Source organism: Symphalangus syndactylus, chromosome 5 (genome assembly GCF_028878055.3).
Source record: "Symphalangus syndactylus isolate Jambi chromosome 5, NHGRI_mSymSyn1-v2.1_pri, whole genome shotgun sequence".
NCBI classification, from domain to species: Eukaryota; Metazoa; Chordata; class Mammalia; order Primates; family Hylobatidae; genus Symphalangus; species Symphalangus syndactylus.
Genome location: NC_072427.2, coordinates 79,894,242 through 79,913,926, shown reverse-complemented (window position 1 = coordinate 79,913,926; position 19,685 = coordinate 79,894,242). Strand labels below are relative to the sequence as shown.

The following is a 19,685-nucleotide window of genomic DNA, read 5'->3' as shown; positions in this document are numbered from 1 at the left end:
TGGTTGTGGGTCTTAAGTCCCTCCCATGAAAGAGTCCCGCCCTATACCCTTGGGGAAGGAATGCTGACATCATGAAGCTTCCATAGACCCCAAGAGGGGTCGGTGAGCTTCCAGATAGGTGCACATGTGGAGGTTCCTGGAGGGTGCTGCACCTAGGGAGGGCATAGAAGCTCCATACCCCTTCCCCCAAATCTCACCCTACACATCTCTTTATTTGTATCCTTTGTGATATCCTTTATAATAAACTGTTTACTAAATAAAATAAATAAAAGTGTTTCCCTGAGCCCTGTGAGCCACTCCAGCAAACTAATCAAACCCAAAGAGGGGGTCGTGGGAACCCCAACTTGAAGCTAGTCCATTGGAAGTTCTGAAGGCCTGGACTTGCAACTGGTGTGTTGGGGGCAGAGAGGGGGCCAGTCATGGGGGCTGAGCATTCAACCTGTGGCATCTGACACTATCTCCAGGTAGTAGTGTCAGAACTGAATTAGAGGGCACGTAGCTGGTGTCTGCTGCTTGGTGTGTGGGGAAAATAAAGCCACACATTTGGTCACAAAAGCCTTCTTCTGTGTTGATGACTCTGGTGGTGTGACAGTAGAAGAAAAACATGGTTTGAGAAGAGTTTTTTCCTCTACACTAGTACAATCACAGAAAAGTAGATTGCAGGTTTTTATAATTTTGTTTTGGACATTTGATCATATGATTTCATAATACTAAAACTTGAGAAAATTGTTCTTAGGACTTTTCTATTCTTTGGTATCCTATAAGATTTTCATAAGGCTTTCTTTTTTTAATAGTTTAAATATTTTTTGGGCAATGCATATTTAATATTTTTCCTGTATCTAGTTATATATTCCGTTATCAACTTGATCTGTTTTGGAGATTCTCATATTTTGGACAATAGAAATTCATTGATCACAGTACCTCTGCAACCTAAAGATGAGCTCATAAAAAAGACAAGATAGTATCAGGCAGCTCTGTCTATGACATTATGAGAATGTTTCAGGGGGGCTCTCATCTGTTCAGATGTAGCATCCTTTTGTCCACGAGAGAATAGAAGGTCAGGTTTGAATACAGGTTTATGGTACCTTTGAGTAGGAAAGAAAATGGAGTAGATCCAGTTCCCATGATTGGCGTTATCCACACACAATGAGTCAGCAGAAAGCTGACTTTGAGAAGAGATTGGGCTATTGTATTTCTAAATTTTGAAAGGTTGGGGAAGTTGAGTGAGAAGTGTGGAAGAACACTGCAAGCTGGAGAGGCACCACACTGTGGACTTTGACTCAAGACAGCTGTCAGTCACAGGGGAGAAAGTGAAACAGAACTGGTATAGTGGAAAGCTGAAAGCAAGAACATTCTCAATTTTGCCTAGAGGTTTATTATCTTGCCACCTTGTGATTTAAGTCATTCATTTAATTACTACCATCTCTTTTTTCTGGTCATACAAAAGCTTGAGAACAGATTGTCCTTACCTAATGCATGTATTTTCTGGACTTCTTTATTCCCATGTTGGCACTAAGCATAAAATATTCCTTGATGGGACTTTGTCTTCCAAATATCTCAATGCTTTTTCTTCATTCTTTGGCACTTGACATTTTATCAAATAATGTAGAGAAAATGTCTTTTCTTGTCACTATAGCAAGCCAGGTGTCAAACGTTTATATTTCTTTCAGGTAACTATACCCAAGAGAACAACACACTTGGCATTTGGGCAGTAGGGGCTGTAGGGTCTGTTCTGATTTGCAATAAGCATTGGGAGCATTATCCTTGTGGAGACGCACTTGCTTCTGCTTCCCACCCTCATCCCCAAGCTGACAGTCAGTAGGAACACAGTGGCATTTGCTTCTCAGGGAATATGTGCTTCCTGACTTATCCATTTGATTAACTGCTAAAAAACAGGGGTCCACAGTAATAACATATGCAGTACTTTGTGGTGTGAAAGAAGTGTCTCAGTCACCCTCCAGAGGACAGCTAAAAATCAGTCATATTTTTATAAATAGCACATGTGAGTTACAGAGTTAATGTTTCATTTAATCTATAACCTAAAAATTGGTTGGTGCCTTGTAGGCTCCTGACCTTTTTTAGCTTTATCCCTATCTGAGGCTTTATTCTCTGAAGTGTTGTCCGTGTTTCAGCAGTCATTGAACAGCAAAGGACGCATGTTGCTGTCGGGAGTACTTCCATGATGACAGCAGGTGATAAATGCCTTTTCTGTAGGGATGACTCATATGGCTTTAGTTGGGGACCCTTGGTTATGAGGGGCGATAATGCAAAACATTCTAAGACACCCGATAACCTGAACTCCCATGTAACTGAAATGGCAAAATTGGTCCAAAATCTGGGAATTTGTCCAAGATTTAAAAAACATATCAGAGAAATGGACTTTCTAATTCATCTTTTTTTAGGTGCCTGTCTAGAGTCACATTATATGAGAGCTTAGCATATGCAGATTTCATGCCTCAACTTATCTTATTATTATGAAAACAAGACTTCTACTTGCTACAGAGACTTTCTCAACTTCTAATGAAAATAAGAGAAGGGAAGAGAGAATAGAAGTATGGTGTAGGCTCCACATAAATAGAAGTAACATGGAAGACGCATCAGTGGGAACTGCTGAGGTACTCTAGATACAGTGAGCCCAGAATTCTTTCTCTACAGGCAACTGCTTCTCTCACTTTCCCCCAAAACTGAAGAATAATATGGATTATGGATTCCATAACACTGTTAAATACACATCTCAGAAATTTTCTTTTCTTTTCTATGTATGTATGTATGTATGTATGTATGTATGTATGTATGTAAGTATGTATGTATCGAGATGGAGTTTCACTCTTGTCACCCAGGCTGGAGTGTAATGGTGCAATCTCGGCTCGTCGCAACTTCTGCCTCCCGAGTTCAAGCGATTATCCCACCTCAGCCTCCCAAGTAGCTGTGATTACAGGTGCCTGCCACCACACCCAACTAGTTTTTGTACTTTTAGTAGAAATGGGGTTTCACCATGTTAGCCAGGCTGGTCTTAAACTCCTGACCTCAGGTGATCTGCCCGCCTTGGCCTCCCAAAGTGCTGGGATTACAGGCATGAGCCGCCTGTGTCCAGCCATAATCTGAAGAATTTTTCTTTTAAATGATTTCTAATCTATTAGCATTTAGATAATCAAACACCATACTAAGTTCTGTTATATTTTTGTTTTAGTGACAAAGAAGGAAGGCTGCCCAGATATGCAATGGGTGTGGCTCCATTATTTATCTAGTAAAATGTTCAGTTAGACATTTTGGATATATAAAGAAACAACAGAGTTTTCTGTGTAAAAGAGTTTCTGTGATAAATAAGGATAGAGGTTATCGTAAGAGACAGCTGCATCGGTTTCTGTTTCAAGGTCATTCAAAGAAGGGAAAAAGAAAAAAATGGAGTTGGTAATCTCTACCTAAATATGTGGCTGAAATTCTTGTCTAATTGTCAGAGAAAGGTAAGGCTTTAAAAAAAAGACTGATGAGAGCAGAAGCATTCTGCCTCCTTTGTGGTTTGCTCTTTCTTCATGGCAGGGACGGGCTGCACATCTCCACAGTGGCCAGGGGCTTCTTGCTGGTCTTTAGCTAGAGAGCGTTGATGTGATCTAACATCTATGAGGTGTTTTAAACAGTGGCTAACACTCTATTATGCTCAGCACACAATACAGGGCTTGAAAAATCAGTGATAATTAGTACATATTTGTTAAATTAATGCTTCAAAAAATGCTGGGTTTGTGGAACACAGATGTTCAAAATATCTGAGTCCTGGGTTGCAGATGTATAATCACGGAAATGAACTAAGGAATGGAATGGGTCAGATTTGTAACTGCTCACATAGTGAACTTGCAAAGAAAAAGGGAAAGGGGTAAATTCAGAGTTTAGAGTCCTTCTGGGTTGGGAATTTTAGCTGTATCTTGGAATAAGATAACAGAGATACACATAACCGTGAAAGGAAAATAAATCTCACAACCCCAAAATCACTAAGCCAAAGGGAGAAGTCAAACTGGGAACTGTGTCGGGCAAACCTGCCTCCCATTTCATTCCTAAATAAGATAGCTACAAAACAAACAAACAAACAAACAATAAACAAACAAAGCTACCTACCTCCTTCCCCATTTGCCCACAAGGAAATTCCTTGTGGACAAAGGACAGACAGAACTCAAAAGTCACAAAGTCATCCCTCTGCTTATGTGAGACAAATGCATATCTGACTGTTTCCTTTGCCCTATTGTTTCACTAAGCCAGACTAAAGCTTAAGTGACTATTTCTGTAAACTGTGTATTCAGCGAAAGGCTAATCAGAAACTCAAAAGAATGCAACTGCTTGTCTCTTATCTGCCTATGACCTGGAAGCCTGCTCCCTGCTTCAAGTTGTCCTGTCTTTCTGGATCAAACCAATGTAGATTTTACAGATATTGATTGATGTCTCATGTCTCCCTAAAATGTATAAAACCAAGCTGTGCCCCGATCACCTTGGGTAGTAACAGGAGTGTCTTTAACCTTGGCAAAATAAACTTTCCAAATTGCCTGAGACCTGTCTCAGATATTTTGGGTTCGCATAGGTAAGAAAATCTCTGAAACATAGTAGTTACAATATGTTGTAAAGAATAGAACACTAAGTATGTTTGACTAGACAGGTTAATAGTCTAGTTGAGAGATAAAAAGGAAGTAAAGAGGAGCATCAAAATATGTACTGGGGCTCATAAAGTGATAATCTAAAGACTGGTGCGTTAACATGCCGAGAGGTCTTAGAAGCTGCCTCAGGATCAAGGTACCCTTAACCTTGTCTTGTTAGCCTACTTTCCCCAAACTCTTGAAGTGCAGGGAGGGACACTCTCTGTAATTCCCTTATCTGACCAACAGAGTCTTTACAAAAGAAATGCACATAGAGATTGGGAGTCATCACTACACCCAGACAGATTTTTTATTTATTTTTCTGAGGGCAGCTGCAAGAGATTATTTGGAAGACTTTACCTGCATAGTAACACAACCTTTGATCCTGTGCAGATGAACCCCTCACCATCCCATTGATATAAGAGCTAGAAAGAAATTATTTAGGTAGACAGTGATGGTGAAGGAGTTCTCAGCCAGGTTTTTTTTTTTTTTTTTTTTTTTCTAGAAAGCAGCCCCCAAATCATTTATTTTCTAACGAAGAGCAGCCTGAAAAATTGAGCTTCAGACATAGATAAGCAAGCTGGAAGCCTACACAGGCAAATGTCAGCAGCTGTGCAAATAGAAGAGGGCTGCCTGACAGCCAGGCATTTTCAACATGGAGGCTCCATCTTCCCTTTTCTTTGTCACCATGTGTATGTTAAAGGAACAGGCAACATGACATTGACCAGGTAGAGAACCCATCTGCATAATAGAAGATTAGGATGGGGCGACCAGCTTCTTTGTGTGCTATGCAAATGGCACACCTGGTCTGACCAATCTTTCATGGCCTATGTAAATCAGACACTGCCTCCTAAAGCTCATCTATAAAACCTTCTGCATTTCACTGCAGAAGTGGCAACACATTTTCTCTGGGACCCCTCTCTATGCAGAGAGCTGTTTCCTTTCTTTCACCTATTAAAATTCTGCTCTTAAACTCACTGTGGTGTATCCGTGTCCTATTTTTCCGTGGCTGTGAGACAACAAATCTCAGGTATTTACCCCAGACAACAACATCGCTTCACCATAATATCTGCTTCCTGCATCCTGAGTCCATTTATTCTGCCTAATGATTTACTGCCCCTCAAATAATTGTCTACATTCCCCATATCCCTGTTTCCCTTTTAGAAGGGGCATATAAGCTTCTGTACCACACTGGGTTATTGAATCATCATTTTTCTGAAACTTGCCTGTGTTATGCATGTTAAAATAAAATGTGTATGCTTTTTCTCCTATTTTCCTGCCTTTTGTCAGTTGATTTTCAGTGAACCTTTGGGGGAAAAGAGGACATTTTCTTTTGGTCCTTACATATGCACATATTTATATATATTTACATATAGTAATGTATACTGTGATATGCTCTGTATTTTTAAATGTTCTGGAAATGGTAACATTTATTACGCAGAGTTTATGAAAGATTAGCATATTCTCATGGAAAGGGGAAAAAATGAAACATAGGTCAATATAATTAAAAGAAGGAAGTCCTATTTCTTTTGAAGAGGTCAGAAAGTGATGAGACTTTAAAAATACCAAATGAAGAGATTTCTTAAGGAAAAGGGTGAAATAAGGTTTAAAGAGTAAAAATTGATATTCTTCACTATAATCTCAATTAAGTTATAGACAGAAAACCTACAGGCAAAGAGATTGAGATAAAAACAGCAAAAGCAAAGAACAAAAGAGTAATTTTATAAATTGGTTTAAGGTTATGAAAATAACACACCAAGAAAAGCTCAGAATTCTTTTCACATAGACCCAATGTTTGATAATTGCCTAGGAAAATTTTGGAAGGAATTAAAATGTGGTAAAAACATTGATATGTGTAAATAAAAATTAAACAAGAAAAATTAAAAATTAACGATGATATCTTTAAAAGGGGAAGGGAAGTATAGGGAAGGAAGTGATGGCGGTAGGAGGTAGATAAACCCTAGGCAGACAGGGCCAGGTCCCTGGTGAAACCCGACCTTGAAGCCAAAAACAGTTTAAAGTCTAGCTACAAGTCCCAGGTAAATCCAGGCTGGATTGAGAGCTTGTCTTCCCATTTGGCATGCTTTCCTCTGATTGATTCTCCACCCTTCACCTATTTTACATATACCTACACTTTCCTAATTGGTTTTTTATTCTGTCATGCCCACCTTTCAGTGATGCCTTTGTCTTAGCCTTTTTTGCATACTCACAAACCAATCAGCATGCACTCCCCATTCTGAGCCCATAAAAGCCCTGGACCCAGCCACATTGAGAGAGAGACCACCCAACTTTGGATGGGCCACCACCCTCATGTCCTGTCTCCATTGAGAGCTGTTTTGTCACTCATAAAATTCTCTTCCACGCTCCTCACCCTTCGATTGTCAGTGTAACCTCATTTTTCTTAGAATGGGTACAAAGAATGGGTACCGAACATGGGTACAAAGAAGGCTCTAACACTACGGCTCTCTGTCTTCTACTGGCAGAGGGCAGCCATCCCACATGATGGGAAACAGTAGTGGGGCTGAGCCAGTCCCAGAGCTGCAGGCTGGAGCGGGGCAACAGGGCTGACAGAGCTAATAACACATCACTGTCTGTCGGGCTGTGGATGGTGGGACTGAAAGAGCTGATTAGCATGCTGTAACACCCTCACTGGGGTTTCAGGGTTATAGGCACCCCTGCTTGGGCACCACTGTGTTCACCTCATATGAACACCAGAGTCCACTGTGGGAGTTGCTTGTGACATGCCTGGTCCAGCTGCAAGCCCTGCATGGAGACCACCCCTGTGCTGGCACGTGGACCCCACACTCGCTTGCTCACACACCCCCCACCCACCAGGGGCTGAGTGCACAGTCATGATGGCTATGGGATCTGCACCAAGGTGCAAGCCAGGTGCAGCCTGTTGGGCCAAATACATGGAGCATCTCCTGTGGTAAACTTGGGCCTGAGCAAGGCCTGGGCAGGGGCATTACTGGCTGGAGGTCTCTGGCTGGCAAAGTGACAGAGAAAAATCCTATGTCAGAAGGAAAAATGATTTTCCCTCTCTTCCCAGTTGTTATTTGGGGCAACACCTGCAAAAAGCAAAGATTAATAAGAGAAAAACAAACAGAAGTTTGATAACATGTATACCTCATGTACACATGTAGCTACCCAGAGAAATGAGTAAATCTCAAAGATTTGAATTCAGACTTAAATATCATTCCACTAATAAAAGGGTATGTGGAAGGCCAGTAATGAGGAGGTCACTGGAAAAAGCATAGTAAACAAGGTAAGGTTTGTTATGCAGATTTAAGTTGATACCTTCTTCATTGTTAAGAGTCTGCAGTGACTTGCAGTCATCTTTTATTTGTGGTACAGAGAGACACTCACAAATGGAGACTTCCTCTATAGACGTAAATTTTCTTTACAAAAGGCTAACTCCTACTCTGTTTTCAGAACATCTCCTATGTCTCCAGTTTCTCAAAACAATCAGCTCAAAATAATCCTTATGGCAAAGAAGCATATTTTGGGATGGATTATTCTGGTCCCCTGTAAGAGAATATTGAAAAATTCATATGATTACAAAATTTTATTAAAAAATGCTTTTGTAGAGGTAAGAAAAATTAGCCCAAATATGAATATCTAATAGACTAAATGGATTATTTCCATGGGAACTTAAGGAAGATGGTTAAAAAAGGTGGGGTTGGGGGGTGAAGGAAATATGTATGTTGAGATCACTGAAATGCTTCTGCTTTGAGAAATGCAAATCAAAACTGTAATAAGATATTATCTCACCCTAGTTACATTGACTTTTATAAAAACAGAGGCGATAACAAATGCTGAGGAGGATGTGGAGAAAGGGGAACACCCATACACTGTTGGCGAGAATATAAACTGGTATAGCTATTATGGAAAACAGTATGGTGGTTTCTCAAAAAAAACTAAAAGTGAAACTACCATATGATCTATGAATCACATTACTGGGTATATGTTCAAAAGAAAGGAGATCAATAGATCAAAGAGATATCTGCACTTCCATGTTTATTGCAGCACTATTCACCATGCCAATAGCCAAGATATGGAATCAACTTAAGTGTCCATCCATGAAAGAATGGATACAGAAAATGTGGTTTATATACCCAATGGAATATTATTCAGCCATAAAAAGGAATGAAATCCTGTCATTTGCAACAACATGGTTGGAACTGGAGAGCATTATGTTAAGTGAAATAAGCCAGGCACAGAAAGGCAAATACTTCATGTTCCCACTAATATGTGGGAGCTAAAAATATTTATGTCATGGAGATAGACTGACAGTTGCCAGAAGTTGGGAAGAGTAATAGGGAGAGAGGGGGATAAAGATGGATTGATTAATGGGTACAATAATACAGTTAGATAGAAAGATTAATATGTAATCTTTGGTAGCAGAATAGGGTGACTACAATGGTATGTTTTATATTTCAAAAGAACTAGAAGAGCAGAATTGGAATGTATCTAACACAAAGAAATGGTAAGTGCTTGATGAGATGGATATACCTTGATTTGATCGTCACACATTTTATAATTGTATCAAAATTTCACCTATACCTTATACATATGTATAATTATTACATATCCATAAAAATATAAAATGCTTCTGCTTCAATGTTTTGATTTTCTTTTTAAGATTATAGTAAGCCAGTTGTTTTAACAGAACATGGGAAGATTTTATTTAATAAATTAATCAGCATCTACATAATGGCACTTGTTATGTTCATACGCAAGGTAACATAATGGAATAAGCAAAGTTTTTCTTTTGACACACCAGTGTTCAACTCCTCATTCTGCCATTTTTTAGGGTATGTGAGTGAGTGACTATGTAACTTTGGGATACATTTTTTAAAGCTTATACTTTTTTAACTGGACAAAGAGAAAAATAAAAATAATTTTTAAGATAATGAGAAACAGATTAAAAATGTAAAATAAGTAGCACAGGATCTGTGCAAAGCATCAAATAATTTGTTATTCTTTCTTCCCTTCCAAACTGCACCTTTTTTTCCCACCTATTTTCTGAAGTTGGGTTATATCTTGCAAATGTCAAAAAAAGCTTGCTGGTCACCGTGACAAAGAGTTGTATTTTTATTGTCTTTGCTTGTGAAAGTTCAGTTTTTTACAGAGATTCTTGTTTTTAATTGTCACCTCAATAGAGATACCTACAGTGATAACTTCACAGGCAATAGAATTTTAAATTAATTCTGTATTCTTATTTTTTGCTTAAAATGTCTTTGAAAAGATTGCATTGTGATGCAGAGTTTAAACGTGAAGTTACATTGTGTATAGAAGACTGTCACAAGTCAAGTAATTTAAACATGGAAGAAATGGCCAAATCTCTCAGAATAGAACATAGAACTTTTCAAAAGCTAGGAGAGGCTGGAGTGACTGATTAGTAGGTTATAAAGAACAATATCACTCAGGTGCCCATCAGTGATCTGTCAAAGACTTCGAGGTGACTAACAAGTAAAGTGTTTAACTTCCATTAATATATACTTCAATTGAAGATGTAGAGGTGGAAAGGTGGAATACCTTTCCTCACCCATCATAATGGTCAGGGCTGACATTCTTATAGCAAAAGGTAGGTTAACAAGAGGGAAAGTATAACAAATTTATTTAATCAAAGTTTTACATAAGGGAGTCTGCAGAAATAATGACCCAAAGCCCAGGGAAAACCATTCATTTTTGTGCTTAAATTTGATGAAGAATGGACAGCTGTGTAGAAATGTAATTGGACAAAAAGAGTACAAACTAATGGTAATAGACTGAGTGGGGGTGGGGAGGGAGCCCAGCCTTGCCTGTCTATTCAGATTCTTCTTGGCCTCTCTGTGTAGCATTCCTTCCTCTGGGCATAGAGCAGGACTCCTTCTGGAATGAAGGTCTAATGGTCTACAATCTGTCAAGGTAGGTCAGAGATTTCTTTATGGCCAGCTCCTACATAGAAAGGGGGGGGGAGGTTAGAATAACATTTTTAGATTTTATGACCCACCTTGTGGAAGGGGAATTCTGGTTTCTATGACTCTCTTTGGAGGTAAAAGAGGAGTGGGAAACATGAAGGAATGAGAAGATCAGAGACTTTGCTTTTGAAGCAGCTTCTGGGGCCTCCAATTTCATTTAGTTTAAAGTACTCAGCATGCCAAAGCACCATACTTTTGTCATAACCCAATGGGTTCTTCTTGCCCATTGCCCAGAAAAGCCAATGTACCGAGAACAGCAGGTATTGCAGCAAACAAAAAGTTTAAATGATCACAAGACCAGCCAAGCAGATAGATGGGAGGTATTTCTCAAATCTGCTTTCCCAAGAATTTGGAGGCTAGGATGTTTAAGGGTACTTTGGTGGGAAAGCGGCTGGGGAACAGAAACAACCGATTGGCTGTGGATGAAATGACAGGGGTGTTCAAACTGTCTTCAAGCAGCTGAGTCACTTCCTGGGAGGGGGGTCTCAGGACGAGGTGTTGTCCCTTGGTTTACCAAAATGCTAAATCTGAAAAATACCTCAAAGACCAGCTCTTTAGATTTCACAATAGTGATGTTATCTACAGGAATAGTTGGGGAAGTTATAAATCTTGTGACCTCCAGTTACATGACTGAGACAGGTAAGCAACTTATAGAAAAGCAAGCTAAACAATGGCAGGTTATTGTTTAACTATGCTTATTCTTTAGCAAAGGTCAAGCTCCTACCATGATTCTAAACTTGAATGCAGCTTCAATCTCCAAACAAGGAAGCAAGCCAGTTTTCCTTGCCTCAAAGTGTATAGTTTATAAACTAAATTTAACTTATAAACTAAATTCATCTTATAGTCTTATAGTTATCTTGGCCTCCACACTAGCCATGGCTAGAGCTGGAGCAGCTGGGAACAGAGGGTGCTATGTCCCAAGGATGCACAGAGCAGCAGGGCCCTGGCCCTGGCCCATGAAATCATGTTTTCCCCCTAGGCCTCAGGGCCTGTGGTGAAAGCGGCTGCTGTAAAGGTCTCTGAAATGCCCTGGGGGCATTTTCCCTATTGTCTTGGCTATTAATATTTAGTTCTTCTATACTTATGCAGATTTCTGCAGTCTTGAATTCCTTTCCAGAAAATGGGTTTTTTTTTTTTCTACTCCATAGTCCGGCTGCAAATTTTCCAATCTTTTATGCTCTATTTCCCTTTATTTCTAGTTTCAGGTCGTTTTTTTGTTTACGCAAATGAGCATTGGCTTTTAGAAGCAGACAGGCCAAATCTTGAACACTTTGATGCTTAGAAATTTCTCTGCCTGATACCCTAAATCATCTCTCTCAAGTTCAAAGTTCCACAAGTCTCTAGAGAAGGGACACAGTGCTGCCAGTCTCTTTGCTAAAACATAGCAAGAGTGACCTTTATTGCAGTTCCCCAAAAGTTCCTCATCTCCATCTGAGACCACCTCAGCCTGGACCTCACTGTCCATATCACTATTAGCATTTTAGTCAGAACCATTCAACAAGTCTCTAGGAAGTTCCAAACTTTCTCCATCTTCTTGTCTTCTTCTGATCTCTCCAAACTGTTCTAACCTCTGCCCATTACCCAGTTCCAAAGTAGCTTCCACATTTTCGGGTATCTTTATAGTAATGCCCAACTTATTTGGTATCAATTTTCTGTATTAGTTTATTTTCACACTGCTATAAAGAACTACCTGATACTGGGTAATTTATACAGAAAAGAGGTTTAATTGACTCACAGTTCTGCAGGCTATACAGGAGGCATGGCTGGGGAGGCCTCAGGAAACTTACCATCATGGTGAAACGGCAAAGGGGAAGCAAGCACATCTTCACATGGTGGCAGAAGAGAGAGTGAGTGAAGGGGGAAGTGCTACACCCTTTTAAAAAACCAGATCTTGTGAGAATTCACTCATTATCATGAGAACAGCAAGGGGGAAATCCACCCCCATGATCCAATCATCTCCCACCAGCTCCCTTCCCCAACATTGGGAATTACAATTTGACATGAGATTTGGATGGGTACACAGAGCCAAACCATATCAACCACCCATATAAAAAAGATATTCTTCAAAGGTGGGGGTGGGGAAGAGAAGTGGATATGAGAATTTGGGCAAAGTTCCTGAAGGTAACTCTGACACACTGCTTTTTGGACAACCTCAGATATAATCTGTTTCTTCTTCATCTGCTTTGCTGGTTTTGCTCATTATTTGGTCAGAATATACGAGACTGTTTTTCAATAACAAATGCTCCTCAACTTATGATGGGGTTACATCCCTAAAATCCCAATGTAGGTTGAAAATATCATACATTGAAAATGCATTTAATATATCTAACCTAATAGACATCATAGCTTAGCCTAGCCTAACTTTAATGTGCTCAGAATACACATGGTAGCCTATAGTTGGGCTAAATCATCTAACACAAAGCCTAATTTATAATAAAGTATTAAACATCTCATGTAAATTATTGACTACTGTACTGAAAGTGAAAAACAGAATGGTTGTATGGGTACTTGAAGTATGATTTCCACTGAAAGTATATTGCTTTCACTCCATCATAAAATTGAAAACATGTAAGTTGAACCATTGTTAAATTGGGATCAGTCTGCAAAATGGAAACCTCCACATTTTAGAGGCTCAATACAACAAAGCCTTATTTCTTATTTGTATCACAATTCGGTGAAGGCTAGGCTTTACCATTAGACCAATTTCCATCAGTGTTTTGGGTTTGATTTTTGCCAGGAAGCCATTGGTTAATTTTATCATCATGTGCCACCTGGAGAGGCTAGATAATTTTATGGCCAGCAAACCCTTGTTTCTTTGTATTTAATAATTCTTCCTTTATCTTATCTCTCTCCTCTCACATTTTACTGTAAGCAGCAAGAAGAAACCAAGTGACACCTTCAGTACTCTATCTGGAGATAGATTAGATTATCCCATTCACATTGGGCACATTTTCTACGTTCCTAAACTTTCTGCCTTATGGAAAATCTTCTTTCCTCTACTTCCAAATAACATTTTCCTCACATTCCTTTAAGCCCTTGCCTGTAGCCTCCTTAACAGTTTCTTTAAAGATCTTCAGTCTTTAACTAGCTCTTTCCTTAAAGTTCTTCCATCTCCCACTTTCTGCCTGGTTCAAAAGCCACTCCCACATTTAACAATTTTCTTAAAGCAGGACCTTACTTCTAGTTACCAAAATCAGTATCGATTTTTTTTTTTCGAGACAGAGTCTCGCGCTGTCGCACAGGCTGGAGTGCAATGGCTTGATCTCAGCTCACTGCAACCTCTGCCTCCTGGGTTCAAGCAATTCTCCTGCCTCAGCCTCTGGAGTAGCTGTGATTACAGGTGGCCGCCACCACGCCTGGCTAATTTTTGGCATTTCTAGTAGAGATGGGGTTTCAGCATGTTGGCCAGGCTAGACTTGAACCCCTGACCTCGTGATCCACCCTCCTTGGCCTCCCAAAGTGCTGAGACTACAGGCGTGAGCCACCGTGCCTGGCCCTGTATCGATTTTTTATTGTTGCATAATTACCTGAAAACTTAAACCAGCAATAGGTAGTTCCTGTGGGTCCAGAATTTGGGAGTGGCTGTTTTGGTTTAAAGTATCTCATGAGGTTTTACTCACAATGTTGGTCCATTCGATAATCATCTGAAGGCTTGGTCGGGTTAGAGAATTCACTTCCATTTAATGTGGATCACTCATTTGGCTGGCAAGTCATCTTTATTGTCAGCAAGAGACTGTAGTTTATTGTCACATGGTCTGCTGTGTACAATATATTGAGTGTCTTCACAAAATGGAAGCTGGCACATAATGGAATATTCCCACAGAACAAGTGATGTCAGAGAGTAAGGTGGATACCGTGATGCCTTTTATAACCTAGCCTCAGCACCTAGCAACATTCTATTATTTCTGCAATATTCTATTGGTCTCACAGATCAGCTCTATTCAGTATGTAAAAGGACTACGCAGAAACTTGAATAACATGAGGCAAGAATGAATGGGGACCATCTTGGATAATGGTTATTACCAAGAAGATAAACACGATAATAAATAGGTAAAAATTAAGTGACTCAAAATCTAAGCCTTTGGAACTTTAAGATATTTTAAGCCTAAGGGAATGTGATTATGAGAACTGAGTCACATGATAGGCAGCTGTAACCTAGGCAGCTGCAATCTTTGTTTCTCTCATTATAGATTAGCCTTCTTCCTTACCTATATTGTTTAGTAAAATGTTGCAAGTGACTAAAGAGCACCACTGTTCCCTCTTCACTGTTGATCTTTATTATAGATGAACCTCCCTCTCACATTTCTCAAACAAAGACTTCATGGCTATCACATTTTTAAAGACGGAATGTTAAATAACACTCTTTAAAATGGGAAAGAAAATCAAAACAAGCAATAAAGAAAAAAACACAATGAGAAAGAAAATCTGTAAATAGTTGTAACTTAAAACTAACCTTGTATAGAACATATTGCAATTCTGTCAAGTTGCTTTGTTTTCTTCCTACATAAGCAAAACCTTAACTTTTAACTTTGGAGTGCTGATACCATTTCTCTGTCTTTCCTGGATGGTTATCATCAGCTTTGGGCCTGAATAAACTCTACACTTAATCATATTTTATGAATCTCATTATTTAAAGTTGACAAATAGTTATAATTTATAAAGGCTACAAAAGTGATTTGTTTGAAGAGCTGCAATACTATGGAAGATGCAGTATGCAATTGCTGTGATGTAGCTACAGGGTCAGAAAATCCTTTTCAGAGAAGGTAACATTTGAGATGAGTCTTTGTGAATAAGTGGAAATTCGCCACTCAAAAGGAGAGAGAAAGACCAAGTGTGGCTCACACCTGTAATTTCAGCACTTTGGGAGGCCGAGGCAGGCAGATGGCTTGAGCTCAGAAGTTCAAGACCAGTCTGGGCAACATATTAATCCCGTCTCTACTAAAAATACAAAAATTTGCCAGGCATGGTGATGCACACCTGTAGTCCCAGCTCTTTGGGAGACTGAGGAGGGAGGATGGCTTGAACCTGGGAGGTGGAGGTTGCTGCTAGCTGAGATTGTGCCACTGCACTCTAGCTTGAGTGACAGAGGGAGACCCTGTTTCAAAAAAAAAAAAAAAAAGGGAAAGAGAAAAATCTTAAATGAGAAGGAGATATAATATTTGGTGTCTAAGTATTAAAATATATGAGGGAAAGACACTGGGGAAAAGAACAGATAAAAATAATAACATCTATAAAGTTCTGCATATTTTACAAAAAAATCAGTCTTAAAAATGTAATCCCAGCACTTTGGGAGGCCGAGGCAGGCGGATCACGAGGTCAGGAGATCGAGACCACAGTGAAACCCCGTCTCTACTAAAAAATACAAAAAATTAGCCAGGCGTGGTGGCGGGCACCTGTAGTCCCAGCCACTCAGAGAGGCTGAGGCAGGAGAATGGCGTGAACCCGGGAGGTGGAGCTTGCAGTGAGCCGAGATTGCGCCACTGCACTCCAGCCTGGGCGACACAGCAAGACTCCATCTCAAAAAAAAAAAAATTAATATTTTTATGTATAGCAAAACTTCTGAATCATTTTTATGTTTTAAGAAGTTGTAAGAAGAACTGCCTAGAAGGACTAAACACAGAGTATATAAAGTATGTAAAAAGTCAGTAAAATTAGTTATTTATTATAAAAATACATAAATATGGTGATGGCTTAGATAATGTAGGGAACAAATCTCATCTATTATTCAAAGAACCGTTGTTATTTCTGCCCAGATTTTTAAAATTTTGATCTCGAAACTTTGAAGGTTTGATTTTATACTTTATTTTACATTTTTACATAAGAATGCACCAATGGGAGGGGTATATTTAATAAACCGTGTTACTAAAACTCTTTGTGAGGAAAATAACATTCAACCAAGCTTGTTATGTAGATGTACTAACATCGATTTAAATATAAATTGATATCCCAGTTTATACATACGCAATCATGTGCTGCGTAATGATGTTTTGTTAATGATGGACTGTACATATGATGGTGGTCCTGTAAGATGATGATGGAGCTGAAAAATTCCTGTCTCCTAGTGAAGTAGTAGCCATTATATAACACTGTTGCACAATGCATTACTCACCTGTTTGTGGTAATGATGGTGGAAACAAACCTACTGTGCTGCCAGTCATATAAAAGTATAGCACATACAATTGCATATAGTATATAATAACTGTTACTAGTTTATGTATTTACTATATTATACTTTTTATTGTTAGAGTGTACATGTTTTACTTATTAAAAAGTTAACTATAGGCTGGGCGCAGTGGCTCACGCCTGTAATCCCAGCACTTTGGGAGGCCGAGGTGGGCAGATCACAAGGTCAGGAGATCGAGACCATCCTGGCTAACACAGTGAAACCCTGTCTCTACTAAAAATACAACAAATTAGCCAGGCGTGGTGGCGGGCGCCTGTAGTCCCAGGTACCCAGGAGGCTGAGGCAGGAGAATGGCGTGAACCTGGGAGGCAGAGCTTGCAGTGAGCCAAGATCATGCCACTGCACTCCAGCCTGGGCAACAGAGCCAGACTCCGTCTTAAGAAAAAAAAAAAAAGTTAACTATAAAACAACCTTAGGCAGGTCCTTCAGGATGTGTTCCAGAGGAATGCATTGTTACCAGAGGAGATGACAGCTCCATGCCTGTTATTGCCCCTGAAGACCTTCCAGTGGGACAAGATGTGGCATTGGAAGAGAGGGATATTGATGATCTTGACCTTGTATAGGCCTGGGCTAATATGTGTGTTTGTGTCTTAGTTTTCTTTTCTTTTCTTTTTTTTTTTTTTTTTTTAGCAAAAATGTTAAAAAAGTTAAAAACAAAAATTTTAAAAACAGACAGAAAGCTTATAGAATAAGTATAAAGAAAATATTTTTGTATAGCTGCATAATGTCTTTGTGTTTTAAGCCATGTTGTTACAAGAGTCAACAAGTTTCAAAAAAAAAGTTTGTAACATCAAAGTGTTACAGTAAGCTAAATTTGTTATTAAAGGAAGAAAACTATTTTTCTTTAAAAATTTAGGGTAGCCTAAGTGTACAGTATTTATAAAGTCTGCAGTAGTATAAAGTAATGTCCTAGTCCTTTATATTCACTCACCACTCACTCACCCATTCACCCAGAGCAACTTCCAGTCCTGCAAACTCCATTCAGATTAAGTGCCATATACAGGTATATCATTTTTTATCCATTATGTTAAAAATTGACTATAGTATTCAGTACAGTAACATGCTATACAAGTATATAGCCTAGAAGTAACAGGCTGTACTATACAGCCTAGGTATGCAGTGGGCTATACTATCTAGGTTTGTGTAAGAACACACGAAATCATCTAATAACACATTACTCAGAACGTGTCTGTCATTAAGCAATGCATGACTTTATATTGCTTATACAGTCTCTTGTAATTTAGAGTAAAAATGGAGAAAGGAAAAAATCTCAACAATGAAAGAAATAAAGACTTACATTCAAAAATTTAGCTTATAATATCTTCACTTTACTTCATAAAATGAAAAAAAATTCTCCAAATCAGAGACAAGAGGATGTTCCTTTTAGATCAGAATCCCTAGAATCAGCCCCTGTGACAGTCAAGATTGTGTGGTTGTTGAGAGTGCTTTTAGGAGAAAGAGGTGCTGGCTGTGGCTAAAGAAACAGAGCTAATCAAGGGATTAGCTCAGCTGGAGCCTAACTTCTGCATGCATCAGTGGTGAGCTCTGGAGGACAGTTCACCATGGTGTGGTTCCTACACTGAAGCAAGGGGGCCAGATTTCTGTACTTCAGGTGCACTTAGGGTGAGATGAGATCTAACCTACAGGGCAAGGGGGGTTTTCTTTCATTTAATATTTCTGCAGGAGTAGGTGGCTGATCATGTGTGGTGCTGCAAACGTATATTCTTAAAGGTTCTGTGTCCTGGTTACTATAAACTTATTAGTCTGTGTTACTAAAATTGACCACTTATAGTTCAAACTGTCATATAGGAATATAAGAGATAACCAAGTGGAACACTTGAGGGCTAAGTGTATTTCTACCAATGCCCATATGTAGTAGCACCCTTTGATCATGATGATCAGGATCAATTATTCCTGCCACTGCCTGCTGGTGAATTAGAGAGCAGGTGGCTCAAACTGACGCAGACTCCTGGGAAACAAAGTGTCATCAAGCCCCTCTATTAGAATGCGGGCCTATGGACTTCAGATTATAAATGAGATCATCCATCTCATAGTGGGTTTAAGGAGTCTACGGATATATTTAGTGATTTCATAATTCCAAAGCTTACAATTGGAATGGACATACTTAGAAGTTAGCAGAACTCTCAAATTGGTTTCTTAGCCTGTAGGGTAAGAGCTAGTGTAATAGCAAAGGCCAAGTGAAAGCTTTTGAAATCCAGCCCGCTTCCCCAGGTCAACCTAAATGAAAAACATCTGCAGAGAGTTTTAAGTGATGTCCCCCAAATCTCTAAGGATAAGGAGTATGGTCTCCATCACCGGTCTGCACCCCCCAAAAACCATATGGATCATAACATATGACAATGGATTCCTGTATACTTGGTCACATAGTAGCACCAAGTGCTAAATTGACATAATATGCTGATATCTGTATTGATTTGGTTATAAACTCTAGACAATCTCTAACTCCCTATTATGAAGAGGAGAATTTATTTCACCTACATGATCTGCCTTTTCCTCACTCAAATGTTTGTTATGTAATTATCTGGGTTCTTCTTTGGCCACTATAATTTTAAATAATAAATGTACTCCTATTTGTGTTCAAATAACATTTTCCAGTATCTTGCTTCAAGTCTATAAAATGAAAATTATTATCAAACCTGTGATATGCCACCTTCCTTCTTTGCTTTTATGTTTTCTTTCTGTTATAACTTCACTTTTATATTACAAAAGCTTCCAATATTTCTGTTTTGTTTTGCAACCCAAAGTAAGGCTTCAGTGCATTGTCCATGGGTTGAGTTCAGAAGTTGAAAACTCAAAAACAGAATTTGCTTTATTTATATGGTTTGCTGCCAGACCAAGAAGTATACAGTGATGATTCAATTATTATTAAGAGCCTGTGATGTGTCAGGGACTATTCTA

At 39.1% G+C, this 19,685-nt stretch overlaps 1 protein-coding gene across 1 annotated transcript in view; it reads left to right on the top strand.

Moving 5' to 3' along the window:
• Positions 1–19,685, top strand: part of LOC134736564 (myosin heavy chain IB-like) — a 422,536-nt gene that overhangs the window by 401,884 nt on the left and 967 nt on the right. The window lies entirely within an intron of this gene.